This window comes from Xyrauchen texanus, chromosome 38 (genome assembly GCF_025860055.1).
Source record: "Xyrauchen texanus isolate HMW12.3.18 chromosome 38, RBS_HiC_50CHRs, whole genome shotgun sequence".
In the NCBI taxonomy this organism is placed as follows: domain Eukaryota; kingdom Metazoa; phylum Chordata; class Actinopteri; order Cypriniformes; family Catostomidae; genus Xyrauchen; species Xyrauchen texanus.
Genome location: NC_068313.1, coordinates 8,980,273 through 8,997,618, shown reverse-complemented (window position 1 = coordinate 8,997,618; position 17,346 = coordinate 8,980,273). Strand labels below are relative to the sequence as shown.

The window sequence follows — 17,346 nt, the reverse complement described above, 5'->3', positions numbered from 1 at the left end:
CGATTCATTCTAATGAAAACAAAATATTTAACATATGAGATTTATACATAAGCCTCTGAAAACATTGTTTTCTCAGGTGCATAAATCACTAAATAATTCCACAAATTGACATCAGCCTTCAACATGCTCCAAGTGATCAAGGGTGAAGGATGTTCCAGTTAAACCCATTGCAAGTCTTCCACCAGTAGTGGACACTCGTGCAACATAAGCAACATTTGATCGTAATCTTGACCAACTGTTTTGGAGATTTCAGTCTTTCCCTAATCAAGTAGATATGAGTTGCACTTATATGCCACATGTTTAAATTTATATGCCGTTCCAATGGCTTGCTAATGGCTGAGTGCATGAAGAGTCCAACAAAGTGCCCAATGATGTGCATCATCCGGGTACTTATCATACACTCTTTATATTGCACTTTCGGTGTTATCAAACTAGTCACACTACTTACATATAAAAATATCATAGAATAGTGCAGAAGTTTGTGATGCACCTTCAGTTCGGAATTGCATACTACCATACTACTCATACTATTTCTTATCTGCATACGGCAGCAACAGTAGGAGTGGGATGGTATGCTATTGTAGACATTGCCGACATGTTAAAGAGGCCTTAATGTGCTTTTTGGGATTTTACCTTTCCTTTAGTGTGTGTAGAGCAGAGGAGGGCTGGGCCGGGCTGAAACAACACATGTCCGGTACCCAATCAGCCTGATGGGGAGCACGAGGGATAAAGCCGACCAAGAACGACAGTTCGAGAGAGAATTACAGGCAGCTGCCCTGTATGTGTTTGTGTGTCTTTTTATTTAATTAAATATTATTTATATTGTTAAGCCGGTTCTCACCTCCTCCTTGCCCATATAAACCCCCTTACATTGGTGCCGACACCCGGGATGGAGGAGGGATGCCCGTTGTAGCGTCTTCGACACTGCTGTCGACCCAAGGGAGTGCCGCTGCCATCCGCCGGGGGACGGAGTAGCCCCACTGCCCGGATGCGTGGAGCACCGCCGTCCATGAAGCGAGGAGGGTTGGGAGCCGCTGCCAGGGGTGGAAAAGTGTCCCAAAGTGCCACCAGAAAAGCGGAGGTGCGTTCTGTCCACTGGGGGTCGGAGGTTGACTCTGGTCCACCCAGGTAGGAGCGGCTGTCGTCTGTCTGAGAGGGTGGAGGAGTGATCGAGGACCGCGCCACGGCGCATCAGAGAGCTGGTGAGTGAGCTTCTTTTTCTCTCTCCTTTTTCTCTTGCCCTGTCACTCTGTCTTGGCCGCCCCTGTTCTCGAGTCAGCAGTACACTGATCCGAGGACAGCAGCTCTTGAGTCAACAGTACATTGAGTCGATCACAACGGTTCTCGAGTCAGCAGTACACTGATCCGAGGACAGCAGCTCTTGAGTCAACAGTACATTGAGTCGATCACAGCGGTTCTCGAGTCAACAGTACACTGATCTGAGGACAGCAGTGTGGGCTAGCTGACCAATCAGAGCAGACTGGGCTTTTCGGAAAGTGGGGCATTAAAGTGACAGGGCTAAAACAAATTATTTCAGACATAGGGTGAAAAGAGGTGCTGCAGCAATGTAAAGTATGAGAAAAATAATGTGTTTTTTGAACAAATAAAGCATGTAAACCTATTCTACTAGACCCCCAAAATAAAATAATGAATCTGAAAATTTGCATAATATTGGCTCTTTAAAAATGGGGTGAAACTTTCCACAGAAAATTTATCTTTGCTATTGTTTCAATAATTTAATAACTTTTGAAATGTCGATGGATTTTGCAGTCACGTGGGTGATTAGGCCTACCTCACTTTGCTACCTCGTCTAATGTTTTAAACAAAGCAAACATTTCATATTTAAATTCATTCACGTCATTAAACATTTCATACGCTTGCTACAAGATGGCTCATCAGAATGGCTTCACGTCGAAATACCGCAGTACCGCACAACAACTTTTCTATTGTCCGCATTCATTAATGAAAACCACCATAAAGCTTTTAAATGACTTTATTCATCTGATTACCCCCGCGTAGCATGCGCTCATTATGTGGATCGACACGCCTATTTTACGTTAAACGCAGGATAGCCAATCATCTTCCATCGTGTCACTGGCAGGTGTAACCAATCAGAGACTCCGGCTCTCTGCCACCGCCAAGCTTGTGTGCGGAGTTCAGTACTCAGGAAGTGAGCGCAGGGCACAAGCAGTTACTGCACTTCCACTGGCGTACATTGACACCGAGAAGTTGTTCGTTTTCCGTCTTTCTTGACAGACCACTTCGACTCATTTCGACCCGAAATCCCGACTGCAACCGCAGGTAAGGAGTGTGTTGGCATATTTAAGAAAGTAAAATTGGGAATATGTGACTAAATATGTTGTGGACAAATGTGTCATATTTTGACAGCAGAATTTGTTGTTAAAATACACTTCTAATCAGGCGAATTAAAGACGTGTGCGACTTATTTTCATTAAGTATGCGGAATGGACAATTGACAAGTCTAGCGGCGTTCATTCTTTTGATTATAGCATGCAGCTAACAGAATTAACTTTGTGAACGAAAACAATTTCAACAAATATTAGTTCTGTCCAGTTTCTGTGAACTCTCACATCAGTTAAAATCTTCGTGCGGTGTTGTATGCATTTTTAAAATGCACAGAATAGCATTTAAGGTGTGCTTTTCCTGGCCCATAAAGTGCGTGAAGTGGTGAGCTCGCGCAGTGAGTCTCAAGCTGTCACTGACTGAGAGTGCGCGCGAGCGCCGGCCGTTGGCTCATCGGTTTGTTCTGCAGCTTTAGCACATTTCAGCTGCCCAGAGGACGCGGTTCTGACGAGATTAGCTTCATGTTCCGATCTGAATTCCCACATATTCCTTTATATTTTGTCACTGTACGTCATAAGAAACCATTTTAGAATAGGCCGGCAATTTGTCGTCATGTACAAATTTGTCCTGGAGGCGATAATCTGGCACACAAAACTCTGAGGTGTTTTCCTTAAACTCCTGCATATAATGTTGTGCATTCCTGTCAGTTTGGGGTCTTTAATGTATTGTTACACACTTCAGTAATGTGAAGAGACATGCACTGCCTATCTGAAATGTGAAAATTCTGTCATTTACTCACTGATGCACGTATTTCTTTCTCCTGCAGAAAACAAATGAAGATTTTTAGATGAGTATTTCAACTCTGAAGGTCCATACAATGCAAGTGGATGATGACCAAAACTTTGAAACTCCAAAAATCACATAAAGGCAGCATAAAAGTAATCAGTAAGACTCCAGCAATATGATAGGTGTAGGTGAGGAACATCAATATTTAAGTCTTTTTTTTTTTTTTTTTATCATAATTTCCACTTTCACTTTTACATTCTTTTTTTTTTTTTTTTTTTTTTATTATTTGTGTTCTTCATGCATATTGCCACCTACTGGTTGGGGCTGGTCAAAGGTGAAGATTTATTGTAAAAAGAACTTAAATACTCATCAGTTTCTCACCCACATCTATTATATCTCTTCAGAAGATATGGATTTAACCACTGGAGTTTTATGGATTACTTTAATGCTGCCTTTATGTGCTTTTTGGAACTATAAAGTTCTGGTCACCATTCACTTGCATGTTATGGACCTACAGAGCTGAGATATTCTTCTAAATATCTTAATTTGTGTTCTGCAGAAGAAAGAAAGTTGTTCACACCAGGGATGTCCTGAGTGGGAGTAAATGAGAGAATTGTCATTTTCAAGTGAACTATTTCTTTAAAATGAATTATGTTTGTCTGTGGTTTCTATTCCCTGTGAGACCTTTTGTTTTTGTGTTCTGGCACCTTTTTCTCTGGCAGTGTCAGTGCTTGTTCACTTAGTTTTGAAGTAAACATTCAAAGAAAATTTACAAGAGAAAATATGAAGCGGCTTATCTGAAAATGGATTTGAGAGTGTATTTAGAGGTAATAGGGGGGAAAAAAAAGCTCTGGAGTGTGAGGTCATGGGGTTTTTGTTGGCTCAGGGTACTGAGATTGCAGGCCAGGCTGTGTCAGATTTGAGGCAGACATCTGTTGGTCCTGCACAAACGGTCTGGATATTTAATCCTTCCATTGGAGAGGAGGAGGGAAATGAGACCCCCACAGTGTGTGTGACAGGTGTCCCCCTGCTATTCAGCACCTCAAGCTAATTTTACTGTCGGTTTGAGTGTGTATTTGTGTCTGTTGTGCCTCTTTAGAGAGCTTTTGTTTGTTTATTCCTGTCTGATGTTGTTTATTTGCAGGAGTTTTATACTGTAGGTAGACTCAGATTGAATGCAATGGTCCCATGTATTGATCTGTTGGCCTAATTCTGCATTGTTGTGATTCGGCTGTCACGTGAGAGGGTGCAGTCTGCCTTTGTGTGTATGTATTTGCACATGCACAAAAGAGAGTGAAAGAAGAGAGAAAACATGGATCCTTTTTGGCGCCATTTCCCAGCTGTCTTGCTCAGTGGTGTGTTTTCTCATGTCACTGTAACATGCCCCATGGGAGACATTCACATACTATTAGCGTTCTGCTGCCTGTGTGTATTAAAAGAAATTAGGTGTTAGTTTGTGCATCTCACTAAACCTAACATTCTCAGTGCACTTTCCATTCTAGGAAGCAGAAGACTTAGCATCAAGTTTCGGGATCGCTCAAAAGTATGTACGCATTCACAGCAAATTATATACACTTTGGATTGAATTGCTTTTTCACTGTCAGGGTTTACTAGGTTTAAAAACATCCAACACCTCACTTAAAGGCTGACTAGGTGACTAGGGTGCTTGCATAGTATGAATTGTATACCCATTGAGATTGCAAACTCAACACTTACTGTTTATGCATTTAAAGATGTTACATGATACACAGCATTTTAGCAAGTGACATTACCCTTCAGATCTTGATGTTATCAGATAATTACAAGTTAAAAGAATATTGTGGGTTCAACCCAAGTTAAGCTCAATTGACAGCATTTGTGGCATAATGTTGATTACCAACAAAATAATTTTTCGACATCCCTCCTTTTCTTAAAAAAAAGTTAAGCACTTAAAGTGGAAGTGAATGGGGCCAATCTGCAAACATTAAAATGACAAATGGCATAAAATATTGTTACAACGATTACTGATCGCCACATTATTTTCTGAGTGCATTTATGAGACATTGATAAATTAACGTAAACAACATTTAAATTAGGAGTCTAGTTTTTGTGCTTTAAAATTCACTGCAGTTGGCCTTCAGTTTAAGGTCTCACGTAATAGCTTTGGGAGATATAACATTTTCTGTGCTAATAATGAACAACGGTATGGGGTTAAGATAGGGCTGGGGCGGTATGGATTTTTTCTAACCGCGGTTGAAAAGCAAGATATTCCCGCGGTATAGCGGTAAACCGCATTAAATACATTACATTGGATCAGAGAAGTCCACCCCCCGACAGACTTTGGCGCACACATCAGAAGTCGCTTTTGATAGACAGACTTTAAATATTGTCACCTACATCCAAAGAAAAAAACGAGCACAATTTTAAATAGTCAAATTTTCATCAAGCAGTAATTTGGCATGAACTAATCACTGTATAGATTTTCTTATTTAAGATTATTCTCAGATACATTCGCATTGAAGATGGGTCAGACATGGTTTTGACCATTTTATTAAGTTTTGTTTTGTAGAAAGCCTTTCTTTAACTTAAAATTTCGTTTTGTATAAATTGTATCTTAATTTTAATCACTGTTTCATTAACTAATTGCCTGGAATTAATAAATAAGAAGCAAATATAGCAGACATATAATCAGCAGCAGGACGTGGAAGCGCCGATGCGATCTCTTGCGCGTGAGCTCTCTCATAAATGAACCGAAACTCGGCGGCTAGGCCTACTGCCTCACAGACATGAGAAATAAATAGAAATCTTAAAATGCATTTTAAACAAAATTCAAAACAAAATGATAAAATTTTAGGCTACAGTAGCCTAGTAGTCAGGTTTGCCGATGTGCGTTACTATTTATTTATTTATTTTTTATCCCTGTGCGCCAATCGGAAACGGACTTCACTGCTGATATTCTGGGGATACAACATAGCCAATAGGCTATAGCCTACTAGGGACTTTAGCCTTTAAAATATCTTTGCTGCATTGGATCAGTCTCCTTTCTAAAACAGCCAAGAGCTTTCTAGCCTCGCGGCAGCAGCGCCTTGCATCGCTCAGACCTTAAAACAGTCAGCGCCGCGGATGCGGTTTTGAAAATTTATCAAAAAACGTTGGTGCGGACAGATGAGTTTTGTGATGCGGTTGTGGATTAAATAATAATAGCCCATCCGCGCATCTCTAATACAAATGGAATGTTATTATGTGTCATGGAACATTGCGCTCTCCAACTCGCGAAAGGTCGGATTTGCTCCATATTTTTATAAGTTTTGTTTAGAAAACCTTGAATCCATGTAGGCTAATATCATTAGACATAATCCATATCATTAGAATCAATGAATCCATGTCATTAGACACAACGAATCCATGTCATTAGACACAACGTGCACACACGTGCAGACCAATGTTTTTTTTTGTTTTTGTTTTTTTGCGGTGACGACGGTGACAAGCTCAGACCCGCGGTTGGAGTCACGTGACCGCGGTATTGCGGTAATGCGGTAACCGTCCCAGCCCTAGGTTAAGAGAGTGACTATTACCGTATTTTCCAGAATATTAGTCAATTTTTTTTTCATCTTCTGAAAGTTCCTGTGACTTATATTCTGAAGCGACCTATATGCATCATTTATACGTAACTGATGTCGGCTGGCCAAACAAACGTGCACCGAAACAGATGAAAACAGTCATACAGATGGTTGAAGCGTTTTAAAGTTGCCAATTCAGAAAATTTTGCCTTAACAAAGTACTTATTGCAACTAGTTTAAATATTTTGTCCATCATAAGATTATTGTTCTATTTTATTCATATTGACAAACGCAGCTCCTCACATGCCCATACAATGACATTTCATCACACTCCTAGTTAATCATTCAGTCAGTGAACCGGAAAATTTATACATTGCAAAGAGGGTTGCAAATATCAGAAATACCCACAGTCGCTGATGTTAATGTATGACAATATAACAGGTGTATTGTTTTACTCAGACTAAAATCTGTTTATTTGCACACTGCATAGAGTTACAAATGTGGCTTACTTGTCACGTTTCTTTCATGAAACATAAAAAGAATATGAGAAACTGTTACACATGACTAGGGCTGTCAAGGTTATGAAATTTGGCTGACTATTAATTGTCAATTAAATAATTCTGATTGTAACAATTAATTGTCTGGTTAAGGGCTTTCACTACTTATTGTCATATAAATTGTCATATTTTTCTGCATGTGTGCTTCATACTCCTTAATAATACATATTTAACTTCAAATATATAAATCGAATAATAAAATAGGAATCAACTATGATTTCCTGTTAAAGCTTTAGAAACTGATGAATGACATGAAAAATAATGTGTGCTCTAAATACTTAAAATATGTCTCTATTTTTCATCAACTTCAGTTTTTGGTCAATTTTGCATTTACACTTTAAACTCATAGATTTTAGAATATTTTTCTCTGCTTTTCTCACCAATTTATCATGCCCAATGCTCTCTAAAGTCCTTGTGGTGGCATAGTGACTCTCCTCAATCCGGGTGGCGGAGCACAAATATCAGTTGCCTCCGTGTCTGAGACATCAATCCAAGCCAATCACTTGGCTTGTTGAGGGTGTTACCTCGTCACGCTATTCTCCATGGCATCCAAGCAAAACTCACCACACACCCCACCGAGACCGAGATATTTAAGATATTTATTTAAAATAAATAGAATTTGTATATATATATATTTACATTATATTTTATTAGATTATGAAATTAGTAAAATATTTTTTCCGAATTGTTTCACTTTCTCATGTTTTTTTTAATGCTCTGTTTAAACCCGCAAGCCCTTATTTGTCTATACCTTTGAGATTTTGTTTCATAATTTTATCACGCTACAGAAATATAGTAAGCATGTGTCACTGTGTGACTTCTGTGTCACTGTGTGTCATTAACACTGCGTATATGAACCAGGAACATTTGCCACTACACGATTTAAAGTGAATCCGGAGCACTTTGCATTCACTTTCACAGTTTATACTTGTTTATTTATATTATCGCAGGAGTTTGGCCTGAGCCTCTGCTGACTGCGTGCGCATCAGAGTGCATAACCCTCTGGGGTCTGAGGGTGTTTTGGGCCCTGGAGAAGTTTTGACATGCCTTGACAGTTGTGCTTTTTTCAGTTGCTTAACAACAAATTAATGGCTAAAGTCTGATAACACTGTATTCAGCACAAACTGGGCTACAATAATATGTGAGCAACATGTGTGTGTACAGGTTTGTATTTTTGAGAAAATAACGTTTATGCATGGTTTTTGAAAAAACAAAAATTTTAAGTCACTGAAATAAGGTCATATAACCGATACTAAACATTTATCCACAAGACATTTGAGAACTGGATCTTGTAGCCTAGAGTTTTTGCTACAAAATTATGTGAAAACCATCCTGATCACTCATTCATACAAAACAATAGTAATTTAACTTTTGTTAAACAATTTTAGTGTTGAAAGGTAGTATGCGAGGAGGCGTGAATGAACATGAATATTGATTGTAATACACACATGCGAGACAAAGACCCCTCCCCTTGTCCTATCAATGAGGGATAGAGAATGAATGTGAGGAGACTTAATGATCTAACTCAAGTTTTAAGTTAAAAGAAGAAATCTGACTATATATTTTCTTTACATAAAGACTTTACTTAATTTTAGACCTACACTACCATTAAAAGAAGTCTCTTCTGCTCACCAAGACTGCATTTGTTTGATCCAAAATACAGTAAAAAAAAGTGATATTGTGAACTCTTTTATAATTTAAAAGAACAGTTTTCTATTAGAATATATTGTAAAATGCAATTTGTGATCAAAGCTGAATTTTCAGCATCATTACTGCAGTCCTCAGTGTCACATGATCCTTCAGAAATCATTATAATATGCTGATTTTCTAATATGGGCATATTTAAAGTGCATTTTACTAGGGATGTCCCGATCCGATACCTAGATCGGTATCGGCTTCGATACTGACGTTTTTAGACTGATCGGGTATCGGTCTGACGAGCCCGACCCAAATCCGATACTCTGTGTTAGTCATGTTCGTTACTGTCAAGCTTAAATAAATGACATAAAAGAACTGTTAAAACACCATTAAAGTGGTTCATATGACTCGTGCATTTTATTCAAAGCCACTTGAAGACACGTGATAGCTCTGTGAATTGCAATAGGCTGTGTTTAATAAGTAAACATATAAATGCACGCGCAGCTTCAGCCCGTTAGTGAATGGTGCTTCGCTTTACACACACACGCGTGGCTATTTATAGCCTTCACATGTGCACAATATTTTAGCGCTACAAACGAACATCTCAGATGTAGATGCTCAGCAGTTCGGTTCACTTATAATATGGACTTAGAACGGCACTGGAGGTGCATTTAACCAGAATTTAAATAAGAAGCGAATTAAACTGTGAATAAAAAGGGTGAGGGTTTAAAAGTTAAAGCTGTCATGGAGAGACTCACAGCAGAGATATGAACTCTGCAGGGTTTATAGAGCAGAGGATTGAAACAGTGATGTAAAACATTGTGAGTAAATCCAGTTAAGCAGAGTGGCAAACAGCAGGTAAGTAATATCCAGACAGTGTATAGACACGATGAAAGAGATAACTTACAACAATTTTATGATACTCGCAGGCAATAATGAAGACACATGTTTGACATAGTATTTCTGAGACTCCAGAACTTTCTACTATCGATGAGAACAGGCACAGAGTGTGAAATTGAAAGTGAGAGAGAGAGTGAGAGTGTGTGTGCGTGTGCGCGCGCGCGCGCGGGTGAGAAAGCGGGGTATTTATGCAGTCATTGATTAGCCATTAATGATATGCAGGTGCGTGTAATCAGAACTTGGGGAGTGCCAGTATCCAGTAGGCTATGCTAGTTAATAATAAAGTGTTTCTTAATAAGCTATACATTTATATTGAAATAATGTGAAGTTAAAGGTTTGTGTTTCTTTACATATTAAAGAGTACACCCAATTATTTCCACAAAATAATGTAAAGATATTATAAACTGATTATGCAAAAAAACAACACTGGTATCGGATCGGTATCGGCCAATACTGAGATTTCCGTTATCGGAATCGGATCAGAAGTGGAAAAAGTGGTATCGGGACATCCCTACATTTTACTAATTTACACCTGAACAGATATTTGCAAGCACAAGCTTCGTTGATGATAATGAGGCAGCATAAACGCTATTTAAAATATAATCTAAACATTCATATAATTTTATATAATATTACATATCATATTTATATTATACAGCATACAATTTAAATACCTGCTTTAGCCAAACAGCATTTAAATGTAACTAAAACTTGCTTATTAAGAGTCATATTTCAAATGTCAATACTCTGGATCCTGGCTGGCAAGTCTGGAAACAGTCCCACTAGTAAAATATGTACATGTTTATATAAAATAGCATGTCAACTAATGAAAACCTAATGAAAATAAATATTAGATAGCCTAGTAAAAACTGTACATCACTATGTTTCAAACAGATTGCATTGCAGGAGAATATTTGTTTTAAATTGTAATTGTTTTATTTAAAAGTAGAAATCTTAAGCTTTCTTTAGACATATGTTTAATGTTTGCGTGATAAGTATTCGCAGAGTTTCAGTTCATTTTTGTGATGTGTTTCAGATATATGCTTGTGAACACAGAGACTGCTGAAAGCTCACCCTTTTTATTTTCTTTATTTTACAAAAGCACAAGATTTTGTTGTTATTGTGAGTGTACAGAAACAAAGTTAGACCCTTTATAGTCTCTAATGATGTCTTACACTTATCTGTATACCCAAAAATGACGTAGTATTTTAAGTTGTTTCTGCTGTAATGACGAAAATATCCAGCAGGATGCGCCGGCACATCTGTCGACCCTAGAGGATTAACGCGCTCTTCAGGATAGGAGCTGGTTGGCCTCTGCGGTGCGGCTCAGTGACACTCAGACTCGGAGTTCAACTGAAGTATAAACATGGCATTTATTCAGTATATTTGCTTAAAATTCCCTTATTTGGGCATTAAAATGTGATTGGAATTTGAATGCCCAATAATCGCGGTTGTCTCAAATACCCGCAGTTAGATCAAATAACCACAATCAGATGGTTATTTAATAATTGTGACAGGCCTACACACAACTACTTAAAGCAAATTGTCCTGTTTAAAACAAGCCCAAAACACAGTGATATGACGCAAAAATCCTGGGGGAATGTCGCTTTTGACATCTGAACCAGTGAATGGCAGTCGTTCAGCAGCTTCCGGGTCCTAGTGCCTGCTGCATGCAATCTCTGTCAGTGCGACTGATACACAGATGTGACTTGTATGTGTTTTTCTTTCTTGTGAAAGAAAAAGGTGCAACTTATAGTCAGGTGCGACTATGAAATACGGTAGATTTCTGCATATCCTGTTATAGGAATCCTAAGTAACTGAATCATGGAATGTCAGACATTAAAAACAAAAAGCCAAACTGAGTAGATTTCCTGTATTTGAACAAGGTTGATGTTGATAACTCGATCTGTTGTCTCGTTTCACTTTGACTAATAATTGATATTGTAGTAATTCATGCTCTGTGCAACTATGTAGATGTGAGATAAGACAGGCCGCTTTCGGCCGGAGTGCAGCTTAATGCTGAATTTCGGCCAGCTTTAATAGAACAGAGTGCAGCTGAATAGAACAGAACATGGTCTTTAAAACTGTATTCAACTTAACCCAGTGTATTAAAAACTTGATGTTAGTCAATGTGGCATGGGGGGCGTGGTTGTGTGTCGGTCTGCGGGAGAGAGAGAGCGGTAAGGCTTGTCACCTGGTTGGTAATTATCTCTAACACCTGTATCTTGTTGTAGTGATACGGAGAGAGACATTTAAAAGGGACACTAAGTCTGTGGAGCTCTCTGGTTCCACTCTCTCTCCCTCTCTCGACACTTGGCGTCCCTTTTAAATGTCTCTCTCCGAATCACTACAACAAGACACAGGTGTTAGAGATAATTACAAACCAGGTGACAAGCCTTACCGCTCTCTCTCTCTCTCTCTCTCCAGCAGACCGACACACAACAACGCCCCTCATGCCACAGTCAAGTCATTACAATGTAGTGTTAATTCTTATAAATCAGAATATTTTCTGTTCATTTGACAGGCTGTCAGCAAAAAAACAACAGCAGGTCATGTTAACCCGTTTCACCTTATATCAAAATACAAAAACACAATGTTCAGAACTCTAAATGGACATCTACACTGCTGAACACAATTCATGTTCCTGTCACACAATGTACATCAAACAGATGGTGCATATTTCAGTTGGCCAGGCTTTGTTTTAGTATCAACTTTTAAAGTAAAATTTTATGCATTTCATTTCATTCAGGTTGACTAAAACATCTCGCACAACATTTTTGCACTTGCTCGGTTGTCTGAAGGGATGAAAAGCAGCCAATCGCAGTGTGAAACGTAACTATTGCGTAGTGTAAATGCATTTGGGAGTTGTAATTTGTATTCCGATTGTACTATACTACACTTCATGAGCTTCAGTCTAGGGTCGGACTCGGAAATCTTTAGGCACCTCACGATTCAATCCAATTCGAATTTTGGGAGTCATGATCTGATTTCAAAATTATTCCTGATGCATCAATACAAATTTCTTATTGATTATTCTGATGTGCAAAGGCAAAACACAGTAACTTCACATTTGTCCAAAATTGGGGCTTAAGACTGTAAGTTGCTCTGTGACAGACAGGTCTCACTCAACAGTAACCAGGCTTTGAGAAAATTGCAGTAACAACAAAATCCACGCTCAAATCAAGTAACTGTTTTGTTGGTGTACAGTGTATTAACAGCCTTTTTAAGGCAGTATTGTCATCATAAAAACTGACCTCTTTACATTAGAAAATAAATTGAAGAAAATAAATATTGGTTTTCAAGACACAATAATATTAAATTAAATAATTCAACTGAATATGTTAAAGTTGCATTCAGTAGTTTAGAGCCAATTTAAAAAGTGTTACACATTAACGAATGAATTGTGTTTTTGTGAAGAGTGATCTGAATGGTGTACACTCATGTGAGATGATGACTGTAGTCTTAATAGTTTCTATAAAAAGTGTTTTTATTCTATATGGTGCGGGTCACCTGCTTCAATGTGTTGAAATCACAAGACCCGCAGTGTTTCACTGAACGCTGAAGAAGAGAATCCTCACGCTCATTGGCTGCTGCCTGTGTAGATACTCTTTTGATTAGAACATTGTTGCTTGGTGACATGAAGGGCAAAAAGAATCAGAATGAGCTTTATTGCCAAGTATGCTTACACAAGGAATTTGTCATGGTGACAGAACACAATGGAACATACTTATTTATCATGCTTTAGCAGCAGAGACAACGGGAGATCCAGTAGGTGTACTGCCGAAGAAGCAAATAAGGTCTGAAGCAACTTGCTTCAAGCAAGAAAACAGAAAGACAAAGGCATAAAACTAGAGTAAACATAGCTAATGGTAAGGCATCTACATCTTCATTTGTTTAGTGCAAAGTAGCTTAGCACAGTGATTGTTGTGGTCTTTGTGTAAACCATGATGTTGGTTGCTTGGAAATTAAATGAGTTCTTCAAATACAGTATTCATGGACAGGCTAAATTTGATTTACATTTATGCATTTGGCAGACGCTTTTATCCAAAGCGACTTACAGAGCCCTTATTACAGGGACAATCCCCCATTTGATCATCAAAAACAATTCTAATCTTTCCTTTACAATTGCATTCTGTATCGCTAGATAATTGAGGTTTATTTTGTGCTAAGCAGTTCTCTAATAAAGGTAATAACTGTCTTTAGAAATAATGTGAAACGTAAACTGTCTCCAAAGATTGTTGATATGAGGGACAATAATAATCAATCATTAACAGTAGAAGCTTGTTCACCTGATTTCTGGCGTTTGTTTTTAAGCAAAGCAATTATATAATAGGAGTAATAAATAACTTTAAAAATGACCTCAATCTCCGACATTTTCCAGATGCAAATGATATTCCAAAGCTGACAGGGGCAGCAGAGATGATCATGCTGATCCACATCGAAAGATGGCAGTATAGCATCTAACAACACTGTAACATCTGTGTTTCAAGTACACGAAGAAGAGCAATGCTAACGCTAGCTAGAGAACTTTGAAGCATTGTTAATCAACTTGATTTAATATTATTACATTTTTAATTAGAATCAATTTCTTCAAAGCTTTTTTATTTTAACTATAACTAAAGGTTCGTGCTCCCAGGTTGATACATGAGGTATCTGCTTCTGTGAAAGTTCAGATGTCAGCTTCTCCTTTCCTCATCACAGGTGATAAAGCGGCACAAATAGTAGAATTGAAAGAGCGCAAGAGGAGTAAAAGACTGGGAAGCAGCAGACAAAAAATAATTCGAGAATTAACATCACCCATGTCTTCTGAACTGCTATCTCATCAGGTGTTTTTTTCCCTTGTTGTGCAAATTAGTGCAATGACGGACACACGCTCATATTTCATGTTTTTTTTTTACATGTAGGCCAATCACAAAATCAACTCTCCCATTGCCATGCGCGTGAGTTTGGGAATACATTTTTCATTATTTGGAGACGAAAGGTGTGTGGTTGATACATCCAGTCAGTGATCAGTTTTGTAGGATGTTCTTGGCTTTAGGATATGTATGCATTTCTAACATCTGTCTCTTGCGTGTGCATAAACAGCACTTCGCTGTCGCGTTCTCAGAATCGATTAATTGGAGAATAGATTTTTTTCTCCCACCTCTACTTCAATCGGGTCACTCACTCTGATGCGGCTAAATACACAGTACACAGTACTCATCAGTGATTGAGTAGCATAGTGGCGAAGAAGTTTAGCACTGAGAACCTTTCACCGCAAGTAGGCTAAAAGTGTAGTTTTATTCGTTCTGTGTGATATGTGTCTATAGATGAGATCCACGCAATCCATTTGTCATTGAATAATGTCTTGTTTATTTATTTATTTTTTGCATTTTACAAGTGGATTTTACAGACATATGACACAAATAAACAATTCTGCAAACATGTTTAAAAGTGAACTACATTTTTAAAGAATTGTTTGGTTTTATTATTTATGAAATCTTTAATTGCCAGATAGTCCATTTAGAAAAAAAAATTAAGATTATTCTCTTACTACAACAAAACTACATTTGTATTTTAAAGGACATGTTGTCATATGAATGACCAGAACGTAACACTCTCTCAGTTGCCTCCACTTCTGAGACTTTGAGCCTTAAGTACACACACAACACAGTTGCAGTTCTTGGTAGAGATGCACCGATTGCAATTTTCTTGGCCGATTTCGATTTCCGATTTTTTGCAAGTGTGACCTGCCAATACCGATTTTCTTTCTAAGAACTATTATTGACCACATATACAAACAAAATCTACCTTTCTTCAATGCTAAATTTTATTTCCATAATAAAATAAATTATTAAACATTACAGTTTCCCCCAAACTGCACTAAGTTACAGGATCTTCTCTCAAAATAGAGTGCTCTGTGACTAGAAAGAGGTAGAAATAACAATTAACTGCAAATGAGTTGCTTTATATAACAGATGTCATTTTCCACTATTTTTATAAATGGACCTTTTTCTCTTTATTACTCGTCTAACAAAACAATTCCGAAGATCTGAAAAACTGAAGTGTCCAATACGCTCAACTTACATTAGATGTACAAATATCAGTTGTAAAACTGAGCACTGCTTCGGGAACGGCTTGCATACCTGTCAACACTCCCGTTTTTCCCGTTGTGGTGGTTCCCCCATGGTTTACTTTGGCCTTACAATTATTACACATTTCGAACTTTATGTATTCTTCACTCACACAGTGAAGCTCTCCCATGCCAATGACATGTTTACATGCAGCTGTGACGTTATTGCCTGCGCTGCTGGCAACAAAACGGACCGGCTTGGAATCGGTAAGACGTGAGGCTGACCGGCCGGTTACCGGTGCTGACTACCACCTCTGGAGTTTGTGAGTTCGAATCCAGGGTGTGATGAGTGACTCCAGCCAGGTCTCCTGAGCAACCAAATCAGCCCGGTTGCTAGGGTGGATAGTCACGTTAGGTTTAGGTTAGCCGTGGTGGATGGAGTGAAGCCTCCACATGTGCTATGTCTGTCTGGTAACGCACTCAAAAAGCCACGTGATAAGATGCACGGGTCTCAGACGCAGAGGCAACTGAGATTCGTCCTCTGCCACATGGATTGATGCAAGTCACTACGCCACCACAATGACTTAGAGTGCATTGGGAATTTGGCATTGAGTCATAGCGCGTGTGGAGGCTTCACGCTATTCTATACTTCACGCGGCATCCATGCACAACTCGCCACGCGCCCCACCGAGAGCGAGAAGTCTCAGTTGCCTCCACTTCTGAGACCGTCAATCCGCACATTTTATCATGTGGCTCCCTGTGCATGACACTGCAGAGACTCCCAGCATGTGGAGGCTCATGCAACCCTCCACGATCCATGCACAACTTTCCATGAACCCCATCAAGAGCGAGAACCACTAATTACGACCACAAGGAAGTTACCCCATGTGACTCCCTAGCAACCGGGCCAATTTGTTTGCTTTGGAGACTGGAGTCACTCAGCACACCCTGATCTCGCAAACTCAAGGGGTGGTAGGCAGCTTCAATACTCACTGAGCTACCCAGGCCCCCCCGTCTGGGTCTCATTTTTAAAATCTGGAGGATATTTGGGCCTGGGTAGCTCAGCAAGTAAAGATGCTGACTACCACCTCTGGAGTTTGTGAGTTCTAATCCAGGGTGTGATGAGTGACTCCAGCCAGGTCTCCTGAGCAACCAAATCGGCCCGGTTGCTAGGGTGGATATTCACGTTAGGTTTAGGTTAGGTTAGCCACTGTGGATGGAGTGAAGCCTCCACATGTGCTATGTCTGTCTGGTAACGCACTCAAAAAGCCACGTGATAAGATGCGCGGGTCTCAGACGCAGAGGCAACTGAGATTCGTCCTCTGCCACATGGATTGATGCAAGTCACTACGCCACCACGATGACTTAAGGGGGTCGCACACCGAACGCGCAGCGCCGCGCAGCGCCATGTCTTTAAAATTCTAACACATTATTCTCTATGAGTGTACACACACCGGCGGCGCCATTCGGCGTCTGTCCATGGCGCTCAGCTACTGCTCAGGACCTTGTTCAAAACCCTGCCGCGCCACAGAGCGCCATTTACATAGTTGTATATTAAATGTACATTTAT

At 39.2% G+C, this 17,346-nt stretch overlaps 1 protein-coding gene across 2 annotated transcripts in view; it reads left to right on the top strand.

Moving 5' to 3' along the window:
* The first annotated feature begins 2,172 nt into the window (after positions 1–2,172).
* tfdp2 (transcription factor Dp-2) overlaps positions 2,173–17,346 on the top strand; it is a 76,940-nt gene continuing 61,766 nt past the window's right edge. Inside the window, exon 1 of one of the 2 annotated variants that reach the window (XM_052110047.1) lies at positions 2,173–2,301. The gene's annotated coding sequence lies outside the window, so the exon portion shown is untranslated. Of the gene's footprint in view, positions 2,302–13,573; positions 13,594–17,346 lie in introns of those variants that run through there. The other variant, XM_052110051.1, reaches the window with a different exon arrangement.